The sequence below is a fragment of the Typopeltis vanoorti genome, chromosome 10, assembly GCF_054136105.1.
Source record: "Typopeltis vanoorti isolate ZY-2024b chromosome 10, IOZ_Tvanoo_1.0, whole genome shotgun sequence".
Classification (NCBI taxonomy): domain Eukaryota; kingdom Metazoa; phylum Arthropoda; class Arachnida; order Uropygi; family Thelyphonidae; genus Typopeltis; species Typopeltis vanoorti.
The window spans coordinates 107,544,146-107,560,559 of record NC_143558.1 but is presented as its reverse complement, the minus strand read 5'-3'; the positions used below and the strand labels follow the sequence as shown (position 1 = coordinate 107,560,559).

Genomic DNA, 16,414 nt, shown 5'->3' with positions numbered 1-16,414 from the left:
TTATTCAAAGCTTTGCTGATGACAGTGTGCTCCTTTCCATGATCATTCACAAAACCCTTGTTGTATTGGTAACTCAAGCTTCAAGATCTTCTTTGGCTGATGTCTTTAAATACTTATCTTCTAGCCATGCTCAAGTGGATTGAATATAATTTAGTAAATTCAAATGTTACCAAAACACAATCCTACCTTATATCCTGGAAGAATGATCACCTCTCACTTTTGATAATACTCTTCTCACCAACCGAGAATTGTTTTCTTTTCTTCACATTTTCACATTTCTTAACATAAGTTTCACATTTAGCCTCTCCATTGCCTCTTCACCCTCCGAAACTTGGTAATCTCTTACATTCCAAACATTACTTCTCTTCATTTCAACTCTTAACATTTGTTAAATCCCAAATCCACCCAACTGTAGTATATTTTTTTCATATGGTGGTTTTTGGGTTTCCCAAAAACCACCTCAGAATGCAAGATTTCATCCAGAAGAGAGCTGTTTGCTTAATAGGTGACTCTTATTTCACTCACCTCCCTCCCCTCCAGTTTCTTTTCTATAGATGCATCTCTCCCTTTGTTGGCTTTTCTATATGTTTTTTTTTGGAACACTGCTCCACTCAGCTGGCTGCCACTATTCCTCCATTATCCTCTAAATCATGTATGAACACAGACAGCTCCTGATTAACATCTACATAGCATTCAGCAGCAGACTCACTGAATCATCTTCCATTGTTAGCTCATTAATGGCATAAATGTCCTTTTTTTTGTGTTTGGGATTTGTATAAATTGCACTATTCAATATAATTCAAGTACATTCAGTTGCTATTTGAGCAGTTTGATTATTATACTTTTACTGCATCAACTTTGCACATAAATTTTGAAATTTCTCTGAATTCCCATGTGCACTATTAACTTAGGTGCTCACTGAAAATTTTTTTTTATCAAGCAGCGACTGTTGCTATGTTTATCGTAGTGGGTTATGAGATTTCAGCATGCACTGGTTAAGTTATGATGAGTTCAGATTATTGGGATACAGTATTGGGTGGTGGGATGCTAAAGGGTAATCAGTTCAGTGATATTGTTGGGAGGGGGCCAAGAAGTGTTGAGGAACTTGTACCATCATTTGATAAAATTTTATTGGCAGAAGGCTTCAGAATGAATTGCCTGAAATATTCATTCGGCTTGGTTTACCCAGCATAACAGCCATATCAGAGAGATATATATTCCCAAGACAGTAGTATAATATAGCTCTGATATGGATTAAAGGTCTCTCTCTTTGATATCTCTAATATGCATTAAAGATTTCACGAGCTGCTTAGCTGTCTGAAGGATGGGATGTGTGGGGGAGTGAGTCAGTAGCATCTATTGTGTGTTGGAGAGGATTATTATACTTGTGAATTGTAGGCATCTCATGTGTCTAGTTAGCAAAATCTTTATGCCCCCCCCCCATTGGTCTTACCTCTTCTTATATAAAGAAAGTTTATCCTTTCCAAATCTTTAATTTAAAATTTAGTATTAAGCAATACTGATAGCATTCTTAACTAAATCACTTTAAGGTATTGACAACGTATATAAGAATATAAATTAAATTACACTTTAATAAATATTTCCGATATTTCGGCAATGTCACGCTGCCATCTTCAAAAGGAACTTACGAAAAAGGCACGTGCATGTAGGCACTACAACACAGTAACTGAGAATGAAGTGAGGAAGCTATTGTTCTCCTAAAAGTCCTAATGGTGCTCCCTAGTGGGCTATGTAGGTGTTTCTTGGCCGTTGGGCTGAAGGTCTGCTGATGTAAGCCTCCCAAATTTGGGGAGGCTTACATGCAACCAAATTTGTTGAGGTTCAGAGAGTTTCTTTGGTCTGAGGCTGATCCCATGAATAGTCTTTCGAATTTGAACTTGCTACTGTGTATTATTGTAGCTTTCTTCCACCGTATTCTGTGGCATGTATCCAGAGCATGGTCTGCAAGACCCGAGTGGCTGTACTTGTGAAACCTGATGTAGTCCTTGTGTTCTGAAATTCTGATATTCGCTGTCCTGTCTGTTTGGCCAAAGTAAGACAGTTTACAGCTGCAAGGGACCTGGTATACACCAGGTAAGTCTAGGGGAAGTGGTTGGTCTTTAGTGTAGTGGATAAGGGATGCCAATTTTCTGTATGGTCAGTAACAAAATTACCAAAATTTAACATTTTGGTAATTTTTTCCAAGGTGCCTTGGATGTAGGGAATGGTGATGGATTTAGAGTAATCCTTGTTGTGAAGGGGGGGTTGTGGTTTATTGGTTTCAATATTTTTTGGATTTTTTTGGGGGAGTAGCCATTGGCTGAGAAAGTGTTTAGGATGTGATTTAGTTCAGTGTTTAGGGCCTTGTCGTTTGAACAGATTACTTTAGCCCTGTTGTATAGGGTTTTCACCACTCCATATTGTTGTGAGGGCAGGTGGTGGGATTATTGGTGATTGTACCTGCCTGTATAGGTGGGTTTTCTATAAACTGAGAAAACCAAGGTTCCATCAGGCTGGCAGGTGACTAATGTGTCTAGGAAAAGGAGGCTATTGTTTTCCTCTTTTTCCAGAGTGAGCTTGATTCTGGGGGTGTTGGTTGTTTAAGCGTGTTAAGAAGGAGAGGAGTGTATCAGAGCCATGTGGCCAAATAGCGAACACATCATCAATGTAGTGAAGCCATATGGTTGGTTTTTGTGGGCAGAGGCTAAGGATCACAAGCTTGTCTACGAGATAGCATTCTTAGTTTTCATATCACTTTCCACTCATCAGTATACTCATATCTGACTCCATATCATTAATTAAAAATGCTTTTTCCTCTGAACATTAGCATCTGTAATTTTCCCACCTATGCTGGCTGCTAGGAAAGGCAGTATGCAAAACACATAGAGGATACTTCTATAGGTTCTCATCTCTCACCTAGGCAATTTCTATATGGAACATTTTGAAAACCATGCTCTTGACTCTGTCTTCTTAAACTCTTTCTGATTAAGATATATTTATTTAAGATATATATCTTTCTGGTTAAAGAACACAGTTTGGTCTTTGTGGACACTTTGATCACATCTTCCTAAAGATACTCTTTTTTTTTTCCTCACATTTTATAGCAAACCTGCTCACTCAGATCGATAAATTCAAAAAATTCCTCATTATGACAACTCTTCTTAACAAATTCATCAACCTCTGTTCTAACGAGGCTTCCCTCACATCTGAACTGTGCACTGTATTAATCACACCTTTATATCTAATGGATACAATTCTAACATAATTAACATAATTCTTGTTCCTCCTTCTCCACTACTTCCTTCTCAAAATACAAATTACATCGATGTTATTACTATTCCATCCTGATATGCCCCCTAAATACCTACCACACATAGTTCCAGGTATATGTAGAGTTCCTTGTATTTGAAGAACATCATCATCAAATTCCTGCCATGTACCCTCCAGAGGTGTACAGGATATGATAGTACTACATGAAAAATTTACATCATTACTAACTTCCTATATACAATTTTTCTCCAAATCAGTCTGTTACTTGTCAAGACTCCAACATTATCAGATTTTATATTTCGATTTTTAAAGCAATTTTTGCCATATCAATCCACCTATATCTTGGTCTTCCTCTGAGTCTTTTTCCTGCAAGCTTGGCAGAGAACACTTGTTTTGCTGATCTTTCCTCGCCCATTCTGTTTAAGTGACCATACCACCTAAGATTAGCTCTGCTAATGCATTCCTAGATGCTGACAATGTCAAGTTCTTTCCTATTATCCTCGTTTTTAATATGATATTGCCATTGATGCCATCTGTTCACACCTGTGATCTTTCTCAGGACTCTCATATCTGTGGTCTCTAGTCTTTGGTCAAGTGTTTTACTTCTGATCCAGCTCTCAGATTCATAAGTTAAAACTGGTTTGAAAACTGTCTTGTATACAGCTAATTTAGTGCTCCGACTAATTTCTCTCTTATTCCATATGAATTTATTCAATTGATTCTACCATACCAGCTTTATTGATTCTGTTGTCTATTTCCATATTTAATTTACCATCTTCACTAAAAATCGTGCCTAAGTAGCTGAAAGTTTTACTTGTTCCACAGGTTCTCTGTTCACAATGCAGTTGACATTTTCAATGATTCTGCTATTTTCCTTGTCTTTGTCTTTTTATTGCTGACCTTCATACCATATCTATTACAACAGTTATTCAATTTAGTCAGTGAATCTTGCAGACTTGTATATATTGGAAGTATGACGTCATCCGCATAAAGCAAAGAGCTGACATTAACATCTCCAATTTTGATATCGTGTTTAATACCACTTTCCTTCATAATGTGATTCATATAGATAACGAATAACAGAGGGGATAATGGACATTCTTGTCTCACATGAGATTTAACATTAACCCATCTTCCTGTACTTTCTTCAATTCTAACTGCTGACTTACAACTCAAATAAAGACTAAGTATTGCTTGATATAATGCCCCATTGACACCATATAACTGTAGTGTATCGAATAGCTTCTCTCTTGGCACCTTGTGATATGACTTTTCCAAATCGACAAAACTTAAATACAGATCTTTGTTATATTTCCATGATTTCTCCACTATTTGTTGTAAAGTGAAGATCTGATCCTGACACCCTCTATTTGATCTGGATGAAAAGTTCGGTTCTTCACCAAACTTTTCTTCCACAATTCTTCTCAACCATTTCTCAAGTATACTTGCATATATCTTACCAGGAACACACAGTATGGAAATACTTCTGCATTTCTCACATTCAGTTTTATTTCCCTTTTTATATATGGGTAGTATGAGAGCTCTACTCCAGTCATCAGAAATTTGTCCCTCTGTCCAGGCAATCTGAACTATGCAGTGCAGCCACTGTAAGACTTTTATACCACCATACTTCAGCATTTCTGGTCGAATATCATCTACTCCTGCTGACTTTCCACATTTCAAGCCTTTGATGCCTTTTTCTACTTCAAGTATGGATATGTATTCCTGACTGCATGCCTGGTCAATGTTTTTTTACCACTGTGCTGTCATCACTGCTTGTTTCATTTACATATATCTTTTTTTCCCTCCCATTTTCATGTCACCTTTATCATCTCTAACTCCTTTTACAGCACTCTTTCCAGAATATATAACAACTTCCAGAATATTTTGCCTCCTTCATCATATTTATTTCTATGTTCCTGCCAAAGTTCTCCCATGATTTGTTTAGCTAGTTTTACACAGTGTTTAGCTTTCTTACATTTGTCTCTGTATTCTGTAAGAGTAAAAGCTGACTTATTTGCCAGGAACTTTTGATATACTTTCTTCTTTTCCTTCACTGCCTCTTTAACTTCCTGTGTCCACCATGGAGTTCTAATTTTTCTATCCTTGCAGACAACTTCACCACATGCCTCACTAGCTGAATCAATCAGGGTTTTCTTCAAGGGTTGCCACTGAATCTCCAAGGTTTGGTTCCTGTTCTCAAACTCTTTCATTTTTTCTTCAATAGTCTTTGTGTATTTTCATCTACAGTTCATATCTGAGAGCTGCTCAACTTTTATTCGCTTTAAATCTTCTTACATGTTATTCTTTTCAATATGAAATTCAATTTTATCCTGCTCAAGACTAAATAGTGATCACTTCCAATTTCAAATCCTCTGTACACTCTGGTGTCCTGCACTAGGGAGAAAACATCACTATCAACAATAACATAGTCAGTGAGACTTTTCTTATTCCTTGCTTCTTCTTTCCATGTGAATTTGTGCACATTTTTATGTTGGAACATGGTGTTAGTAATAACCAGTCCATGTCCTGAGCAGAAATCCAACAGATATTTGCCATTATTATTAGCTTTGCTCTTTTCTCCAAATTTTCCCAAAATATTTTTGTATGACTGACAATCACTTCCTACTCTGCTATTTAGATTCCCAACAAGGACCAACTTTTCCTTTTTCATTGTGTCAGTTGCTTTTTCTAAGGCTTAAAAAATTTCCTCCACTTCTACCTTAGTAGAATCTTCTGTGGGACCACAGGCACAAATAAGTCTCATTGTCCAGTTCCCCATTCTGATATTTGTCCACATTACTCTACTTGAGATTGCCTGCCATTCAAGAAGATTAGCCTCATATTTTGTGTTGAATACTACTTCTTTTCCTTGATTGTCATTGCCTGAATATAACATTTTGTATTTATTGCTCAGAAAGATCTCACCAGTTTTGGTCTTTTTTGTTTCAGTCACCCCTATTATGTCGATCTGGTACTTATCTAATTCCTCAGCTAGCTCCATTTCTTTGCCATTCAAACTTCTTACGTTGATAGTACCGATCTTTAACTCTGGTGATGTTGAGTTGGGGTTGGTTTTCAGATTTGTTCCAGTAGCTGACTTTTCGCTGTTCTCCCTGGTTCCCTGGCGAAAACAACGGGGGCCTTGTTTAACCGGGCGACGCCCCAGCCGGCATGAAATTTTGTCATGTTGTACCATCATATTTATTTTGGTTTAACCAATAAGAATTCAATTTGGTCGGCTAAATCCCAAATTACCAGTCCATCTTGGATACCCTGCACCAAATGAAATGGAAAAAAATAGTACTACACTTGACTGCAGTATTAACATTTACCATTAGAGAGTTTTGTTTTATTTTGTGCATCAGTGGCAGATCTTAAAAATTATTGTGATTGTGATACTCCCTGAGATGTGGGAACCTGCATTTAAACCTCTGCCTACCAACCTAGGCTGCCTTTCGGCATCAGTAGAGGGTGCTGGATGTGAGCAGTCTAGGCTTGATCACTTCCACTTGCTCTTGTGTTTGCTTGCATGTTCATCACAGTTATTATGTTGTATACCCAAAGAAGTCGCTCTGACATCATTGCTAAGTACATGATTCTTACCATTAATGGAAAGTAGAAATGTTCTAGGATTTTAATGAAGTTAGATGAAATCCACTAGAGATGGATTAAATAAGTGCTGGGTTCTCCTGCATTCGGAATAGTCCAGCCTAACTTTTCACTGCTTTACAATAAGAGAAAGATATACATCAGAGTTAAGTTCTTATCATTTAAATAAAATATGCAAGGGTTTGTCACCTCTTTGCAGCAGCAGGTCCTAACCAAACCTGTATGTTTCTTTAAAATATAAGGGGCTACACACCAAATCTCTAATAGACTCTTTTCCTATCTTAGTTTGGTCTGGTTCCTTTGCATAGAGAACCAAACCTTTTTATGGTTGAAAAAATTTATATTATCTCCTAATGTAATATATATATATCAAAACAAGAAATTATGTTTTTTATTTTTATCCTTTACCCAGTCATGAGTAAACAAAAGTTTACTTGAATCTTTGCTATTTTATAATAAAGATACAAGCTATTTGTATATCTGAGCCAGTGTTTTCCAAAGTTTGGTACATATAATTTTTTTTTTTTTTTTTGAGGAGTATCAGGCATATTTCTTTAAATATAGATTACCTTTAGTTTTTAGTTTTATATTTTTATGGTCATATTGTCACAAATAAGGGCAGGTCATTCAAACTGTCTTCTTGATGTGAAGGCTCTTCTACAGCTAAAAATAACAAATATTGAACCAAATTTCACCAAACTAACTTCTCAAAATAAAGAGTTTAATTTTTTTCATTATACTTTTATTATTGAAAATCTTAATTTCATAATTTTTGTTTCTCTGTCTATATATTGTCTATATATTCATGACTGAAAATGTATTTAATAATTAAAAAGTTTCATATGTTCATAATTTATCATAGTACATATGTTAATAAATAACTTTATAATTATCCATGTTTGAATTAAATATCATTATAACGTCTTCCAAATTGCCTTGCCTGAGCATGGGTACGGCAGTGTTACTAAAATTTTTAAATATGAGCATGCAGGTACTGAAAGTTTGGGAAATGCCAATCTAGGTGGTTTACTTCATATATATCAGCAGACCGGTCATGAAGAGGCTTCACATGGAAATTTTTGTTCATCACATTTGGATAAAGAATTAAAATAATAATACAACACTGTGGCAAGTATAATTTTGCTTTCTGATCAAGCAAAAAAAAAAAAAAAACTTGCGACAATATTTTTCTTTCATTAGTAGGGTGTTTAAGGGTCAAAGCTGTATAACTGAGAGGAGACCTCCACATAGCCTTTAAAGGAATGCGGAGAACCGACCAGGGCTTCTGACCTAATGTCCAATCCTCACCTTCTCGTGGTGCACCCTGTTGGGTATCTACTTTGATACTGAATGAACGAGGATGGGCTGGCAATTTGGGATTTAGCCGACCAAATTGTATTCTTATTGGTTAAACCAAAATAAAAAATGATGGTACAACATGACAAAATTTCATGCCGGCTGGGGCGTCGCCCGGTTAAACAAGGCCCCCGTTGTTTTCGCCAGGGAACCAGGGCGAACAGCGAAAAGTCAGCTACTGGAACAAATCTGAAAACAAACCCCAACTCAACATCACCAGAGTTAAAGATCGGTACTATCAACGTAAGAAGCCTGAATGGCAAAGAAATGGAGCTAGCTGAGGAATTAGATAAGTACCAGATCGACATAATAGGGGGACTGAAACAAAAAAGACCAAAACTGGTGAGATCTTTCTGAGCAATAAATACAAAATGTTATACTCAGGCAGTGACAATCAAGGAAAAGAAGGAGTAGCCATAGTATTCAACACAAAATACGAGGCTAATCTTCTTGAATGGCAGTCAGTCTCAAGTAGAATAATGTGGGCAAATATCAGAATGGGGAACTGGACAATGAGACTTATTTGTGCCTATGGTCCCACAGAAGGTTCTACTAAGGTAGAAGTGGAGGAATTTTTTGAGGCTTTAGAAAAAGCAACTGACACAATGAAAAAGGAAAAGTTGGTCCTTGTTGGGGATCTAAATAGCAGAGTAGGAAATGATTGTGAGACATACAAAAATATTTTGGGAAAATTTGGAGAAAAGAGCAAAGCTAATAATAATGGCAAATATCTGTTGGATTTCTGCTCAGGACATGGACTGGTTATTACTAACACCATGTTCCAACATAAAAATGTGCACAAATTCACATGGAGAGAAGACGCTAGGAATAAGAAAAGTCTCATTGACTATGTTATTGTTGATAGTGATGTTTTCTCCCTGGTGCAGGACACCAGAGTGTACAGAGGATTTGAAATTGGAAGTGATCACTATTTAGTCTTGAGCAGGATAAAATTGAATTTCATATTGAAAAGAATAACATGTAAGAAAGTTTTAAAGCAAATAAAAGTTGAGCAGCTCTCAGATGTGAACTGTAGACTAAAATACAGAAATATTATTGAAAAGAAAATGAAAGAGTTTGAGAACAGGAATCAAACCTTGGAGATTCAGTGGCAAACTCTGAAGGAAACATTGATTGATTCTGCCAGAGAGGCATGTGGTGAGGTTGTGTGCAAAGATAAAAAAATCAGAACTCCCTGGTGGACACAGGAAGTTAAAGAGGCAGTGAAGGAAAAGAAGAAAGCATATCAAAAGTTCCTGGCAAATAAGTCAGCTTTTACTCTTACAGAATACAGAGACAAATGTAAGAAAGCTAAACAGTGTGTAAAACTAGCTAAACAAAAGTCATGGGAGGACTTTGGCAAGAATATAGAAAATAAATATCAAGAAGGTGGCAAAATATTCTGGAGGTTGTTGAAGCTTAGGAATGGAGGAAAGAGTGTTGTAAAAGGAATTAGAGATGATAAAGGTGACATGAAAACAGGAGAAAAAGATATCCTTGAAGTATGGAGTAATTACTTTGAAAAACTGCTAAATGAAACAAGCAGTGATGACAGCACAGTGATAAAAAACACTGACCAGCATGCAGTCAGGAATACATATCCATACTTGAAGTAGAAAAAGCCATCAAATTCTTGAAATGTGGAAAGGCAGCAGGAGTAGATGATATTCGACCATAAATGCTGAAGTATGGTATTATAAGAGTCTTACAGTGGCTGCACTGCATAGTTCAGAAAGCCTGGACAGAGGGACGAATTCCCGATGATTGGAGTAGAGCTCTCATAGTACCCATATATAAAAAGGGAAATAAAACTGAATGTGAGAATTACAGAGGTATTTCCCTACTGAGTGTTCCTGGCAAGATCTATGCAAGTATACTTGAGAAACGGTTGAGAAGAATTGTGGAAGAAAAGCTTGGTGAAGAACAAGCTGGATTCAGGCCAAATAGAGGCTGTCAGGATCAGATCTTCACTTTACGACAAATAGTCGAGAAAGCATGGGAATATAACAAAGATCTGTATTTAAGTTTTGTCGATTTGGAAAAGGCATATGACAAGGTGCCAAGAGAGAAGCTATTCAATACGCTGCAGTTATATGGTGTCAATGGGGCATTATATCAAGCAATACTTAGTCTTTATTTGAGTTGTGAGTCAGCAGTTAGAATTGAAGGAAGTACAGGAAGCTGGTTTAATGTTAAATCTGGTGTGAGACAAGGATGTACATTATCCCCTCTGTTATTCATTATCTATATGGATCACATTATGAAGGAATGTGGTATTAAACCTGATATCAAAATTGGAGATGTTAATGTCAGCTCTTTGCTTTATGCGGATGATGTTATACTTCTAAATAAATCCGCTACAAGTCTGCAAGATTCTCTGACTAAATTGAATAGCTGTTGTAATAGATATGGTATGAAGGTCAGCAATAAAAAGACAAAGACAATGAAAATAGGCAGAATCATTGAAAATGTCAACTGTGTTGTGAATGGAGAACCTGTGGAACAAGTAAAACATTTCAGCTACTTAGGCACAATTTTTACTGAAGATGGTAAACTAAATATAGAAATAGACAACAGAATCAGCAAAGCTGGTATCGAGGGAAGTCAATTGAATAAATTCATATGGAATAAGAAAGAAATTAGTCGGAACACTAAATTAGCTGTATACAAGACTGTGTTCAAACCAATTTTAACTTATGGATCTGAGAGCTGGGTCAGAAGTAAAACACTTGACCAAAGACTAGAGACCGCAGATATGAGAGTCCTGAGAAAGATTAGAGGCGTGAACAGATGGCATCAATGGCAATATCATATTAAAAATGAGGATATTAGGAAAGAACTTGACATTGTCAGCATCCAGGAATGCGTTAGCAGAGCTAATCTCAGATGGTATGGTCACTTAAATAGAATGGGAGAGGAAAGATTAGCAAAACAAGTGTTCTCTGCAAGGTTGGCAGGAAAACGACCCAGAGGAAGACCAAGATATAGGTGGATTGAAACAGTACAAAGTGCCTTAGACGATAGAAATATAAGATCTGATAATGTTGGAGTCTTGACAAGTAACAGACTGATTTGGAGGAAAATTGTAGATAGGAAGTTAGTAATGATGTAGTTTTTTCATGTAGTACTGTCATATCCTGTACACCCCTTGAGGGTACATGGCAGGAATTTGATGATGATGATGATGATGACTAATTTCTCTCTTACTCCATATAAATTTATTCATTTGACTTCCTACCATTCCAGCTTTATTGATTCTGTTATCTATTTCCATATTTAATTTACCATTTTCACTAAAAATCATGCCTAAGTAACTGAAATGTTTTACTTGTTCTCCATTCACACTGCAGTTGATATTTTCAATGCTTCTGCCTATTTTCATTGTCTATGTCTTGTTATTGCTGACCTTCATACATATCTATTACAACAGTTATTCAATTTAGGGTGGGAATCTTGCAGACTTGAGGGAATTTATTTAGAAGTATAACATCATCTGCATAAAAATCAAAGAACTGAGATTAACATCTCCAATTTTGAAATCAGGTTTAATACCGTTTTCCTTCATAAAGCGATCCATATAGATAATAAGAGAGGAGATAAGGTACATTCTTGTCTGAATCCAGATTTAACATGAAACCATCTTCCTGTACTTCAATTCTAACTGCTGACTTACAACTTGAAGACTAAAGTATTGTTTCATAAGTATGGTATCATTGGGACATATGATATCCCATTGACACTATACAACTGTAGCGTTTTGAATAGCTTCTCTCATGGCGCAATGTCATATGCCTTTTCCAGATCATAAAAACCTAAATACAGATCTTTGTTATATTTCCATGAATTCTCAACTATTTGTCGTAAAGTGAAAATCTGATCCTGACAGCCTCTATTTGACCTGAAACCAGCTTGTTCTTCACCAAGCTTCCTTTCCACAATCCTTCTCAAACCGTTTCTCAAGTATATTTGCATAAATCTTACTAAGAACACAGTAGGGAAATACCTCTGCAATTCTCACATACAGTTGTAATTCCCTTTTTATATATGGACACTATCAGAGCTCTATTCCAATCAACTGGAATTCGTCCCTCTGTCCAGGCCTTCTGAAATATGCAGTGCAGCCGTTGGAATACTTTTATACCTTCATACTTGAGTATTTCTGGTCGAATATCATCTATCCTGCTGTCTTTCCACATTTCAGGCTTTCGATGATGTTTTCTACTTCAAGTGTGGATATGTATTCCTGACTGAATGCCTACCGAGTGTTTTTTCCTACTGCGCTATCACTGCTAATTTCATTTAGCAATTTTTCAAAGTAATTACTCCATACTTCAAGGTTATCTTTTTCTCCAGTTTTCATGTCACCTTTATCATCCTAATTCCTTTTACAGCACTCTTTCCTCTATTTCTGAGCTGCTTCAACAGTCTCCAGAATAACTTGCCACCTTCTTCATATTTATTTTTTGTATTCTTACCAAAGTCTTTCCATGACTTTTGTGTAGCTAGTTTTACACAAACTTTAATTTGTCTCTGTATTCTCTAAGAGCACAAGTTGACTCATTTGCTAGGAACTTTTGATATGCTTTCTTCTTTTCTTTCTCTGCCTCTTTAACTTCTTACGTCCACCATGGAGTTCTGATTTTTCTCTCCTTGCAGATAAGCTCACCACCTCCCTCTCTGCCTGAATCAATTAATGTTTTCTTCAGGGCTTGCCACTGATCTCCAAGGTTTGGTTCCTTTTCCCAAACTCTTTAATTTTTTCTTGAATAATGTTTGTGTATTTTAGTCTACAGTTCAATCTGAGAGCTGCTCAACTTTTATTCACTTTAAAACTTTCTTACATGTTCTTCTTTACCATATGCAATTCAATTTTATCCTGCTCAAGACCAAATAGTGATCACTTCCAATTTCAAATCCTCTGTACACTATGGTGTCCTGCACCAAGGAGAAAACATCACTATCAACAATAACATAGTCAATGAGACTTTTCTTATTCCTTGCATCTTCTCTCCATGTGAATTTGTGCACATTTTATGTTGGAACATCGTGTTAGTAATAACCAGTCCATGTCCTGAGCAGAAATCCAAGAGGTATTTACCATTATTCTTAGCTTTGCTCTTTTCTAAAAATTTTCCCAAAATATTTTTTGTATTGTGTAGAGGCTTAAGTGATGTGAGGACATCATGTTGGAGGCTTAATGGATTTTTTACAACACTCAAAAAGAATTAAAATAGAATTTAATACTTCCTATATTTCGTCCTAGTCACTAGGACATCTACGGGGATTACAAAAACAATTAATGTAACATGCACACACAAATCTTACAATACTAAGCCCAACCACGTGGGTGACACTAAAGTCCTATCTAGGTGGAGCGCCCTCTAAGGGCTGTAGTAGGTGGCCTGGAATGTAAGGTGGGACCTCTGGTGATGAGTGTTTCCCAAATCTTTGGTAGCTTAATGCAACCGTATTTATTAAGATTTGGTTGGTTTCTGAGAGCTGCTGCTGCTTCTAAGAAAAGTCTCTCTTTCTTGAATTTGCTGTGGTGGAGCATGGTGGTTTTCTTCCATGATACTCTGTGGGTGGTGTCCAAAACATGGTCAGCCAAGCCTGAATGGCCATAGTTGTGTTTACAGATGTAAGACTTGTGTTCCTTAAGGCGGATGGATGCTGATCTGCCCGTCTGTCCAAAGTACGCCACCTTACAGGAACAGGGTACTTTGTAAACTCCAGGCAGTGAGAGAGGAGGGAGCTGATCTTTCGTAGAATGGATAAGGGTAGCAAGTTTGAGGTAGGGCATAAACTTGCTACCCTTATCTGTTGTTTAAAAGTTTATCTTTCACTTGGTTTTCACATAATCAAGTGAAAAATAAACTTTCAAACATCTTTCTCTAAATCTGGAGTAATTTAATAATAAGGTGACACACCTTTTGGCAACTCCTATAGGTAAGGATGACCTCTCCTATTGCTTCTGCCTTAGCATCTCCACTTCAGGACCTGACTCCCACTGACGAGACCTCAATAAAGGTCGAAACCGGTATGGATAGTGGCTCTTCCCTTAATGCATAATAGTATACATGTCTGCAAGGAGATGTGCTGTGCATTATGGGAGATATTGAGACAAGGAGTTGAGAGCTTCATCCACCTTTGCTGCGAGTTGCCTGGTGTTGTACTACCTTACCTCAGTCCTGAAGATATTTCCAGGTGCAAACTTTGTTTGCTCACACTTGGATAAAGGATTAAACTAAATTTATTAAAGTGGACTGTTGATATGTTTTTTTAAAGAGTTGAAGATTGTAATCTGACCATTAATTATTTCTAATTTGAGATGTGTGCCCTTTGCAGTCATTCTATTATTAAAGATAATCTAGGCTTTGAGCTACAACTATAGCACCTTGTTTTTTTTTTTTTTTTTTTCAAATGACATGTGAGGAGGCATAGTTTGTGGTATCAGATTTCAGTTTTATCATGGAATCTAACAAATACTGTTGCAATCATCTGGAGGTTGTAATTACTGAAGTTTTTTTCCCACTACACTTATTCAAAATGTCATTATTTATAACTTCTGTCATTAAATGGACAAACTATTTCTATTTTATTTGAACATGTGGAACATTCTCATTGGTTGTGCCAAAACATATATTATTAATAATCATTATTAATAAAATTATCTGGTTTTCTTTATAATCTTGTTTGAAATAATAGTAAATTTCATTATTATTTAGTATCTAGTTAATCAACTCCCCCTTAAGGATTTGTACATATATCATGTACAAATCCTTTTAAGTGGTAGTTTATGTACTTTAGGTTATAATTAGTTTAATCTCTCTCTCTCTCACCCATATGCTTTATATCTGAATGCACTGTTCAAGCAGTTTCTTTCCTAGTCAATAACAACTAGGAAGACCAGTCTGAAGAATGAAAACCATAAATTTTACTCATGCTTATGTCCCATTTCCTGATATTTTGTCATAAATAGTCTGATGGCTAATGTTATTATTGAATCATTGTCCAAATATTTCTTTTGACAATACTTTTATAATAGAGAAGTGTTACATTGCCAAAACCAAATGTTTTAGGAACAGTTTGCTGTCTGATGGAAACCTGCTATGTCGGTTAATGCAGTGCCTGTAAGTCATTCATTCCAAATTTGCTGCCACTACTGCCTGTCATTTATGGGTATTTCAGAGTAAACTTATTTTTTTCAAATTTTAGGGCACTGTTTTGACATGTCCATGTTCTGTTTTCGGTTGCAAAAAATTCATTATTAAAAAGTGTTAGAATTGTATATAAATTACAATTAAATACATATTGAAATGAATTGCATATGCACTGTATTTTCTACACTAGCTCATGAGTGGTACATTTCACATAGAAGAAATGAAGTCATACTTACTAGTATTAAGATATGATGTTGAAGTTACTCTTGACTAATAATAAAAGAAAAATATTGACTTTTTATGTATGTATTTTTAAATACTTCCATAGTTTCGGCAACTTCTCTCCTATATGCAGAATTCTCAGTATTCACTTTCATGATATTATTAGACTAAACCTAGAAAACTGTGAATATCATGATAGAAAATGAATATTAAATTGAACTGAATATAAGCTACCTAAATATATAAATTTGTGGTACATAAAAAGCACAGCAGTGTCTGCTAAATACAGTTGCAACTGTTGGAAGGTTGAAATATATTATACTTATTATATATTTAAAATATTTTATCCTCAAAAAACTTGTAAAAGCTAATAGGTGGTATAAATATGCCTGAATCTTTGAATTAAATAAAAATTGTATGCTTAATTTATTGTATTTTTTTTATGTTGTTTATTTTCCATATTCAATCCATGGATATTGGATTAGCATTTGAATAAACAGCTTTCAAATGACTAAAACATTCTTGAAAAGCAAAATATCACAGAAAAAGTAAAATTACCGAAGCATACTCGACATATAGAAACAAGGAGTATATTGAAATAAATAAATATATAGAAATAAATTAAAAGATATTTGAAAATAACTGCTTTAGTGAGTTTTGGAATATTAGTAAACTAGAAAATATCTGAAATGCATTGCTGTGGTGAAGGCTGAACAGTTATTTTACATATCACACCAATTGAATATTTACTTAAAGTACGACATAATGTGAGAAGTGATGAAAAAGAATTATCC

General features: G+C 35.7%; 1 protein-coding gene across 7 annotated transcripts in view; it reads left to right on the top strand.

The window, feature by feature from the left end:
• Positions 1-16,414, top strand: part of LOC150102659 (serine/threonine-protein phosphatase 2A 56 kDa regulatory subunit gamma isoform-like) — a 315,572-nt gene that overhangs the window by 31,522 nt on the left and 267,636 nt on the right. The gene's annotated exons all lie outside the window — the stretch shown is intronic.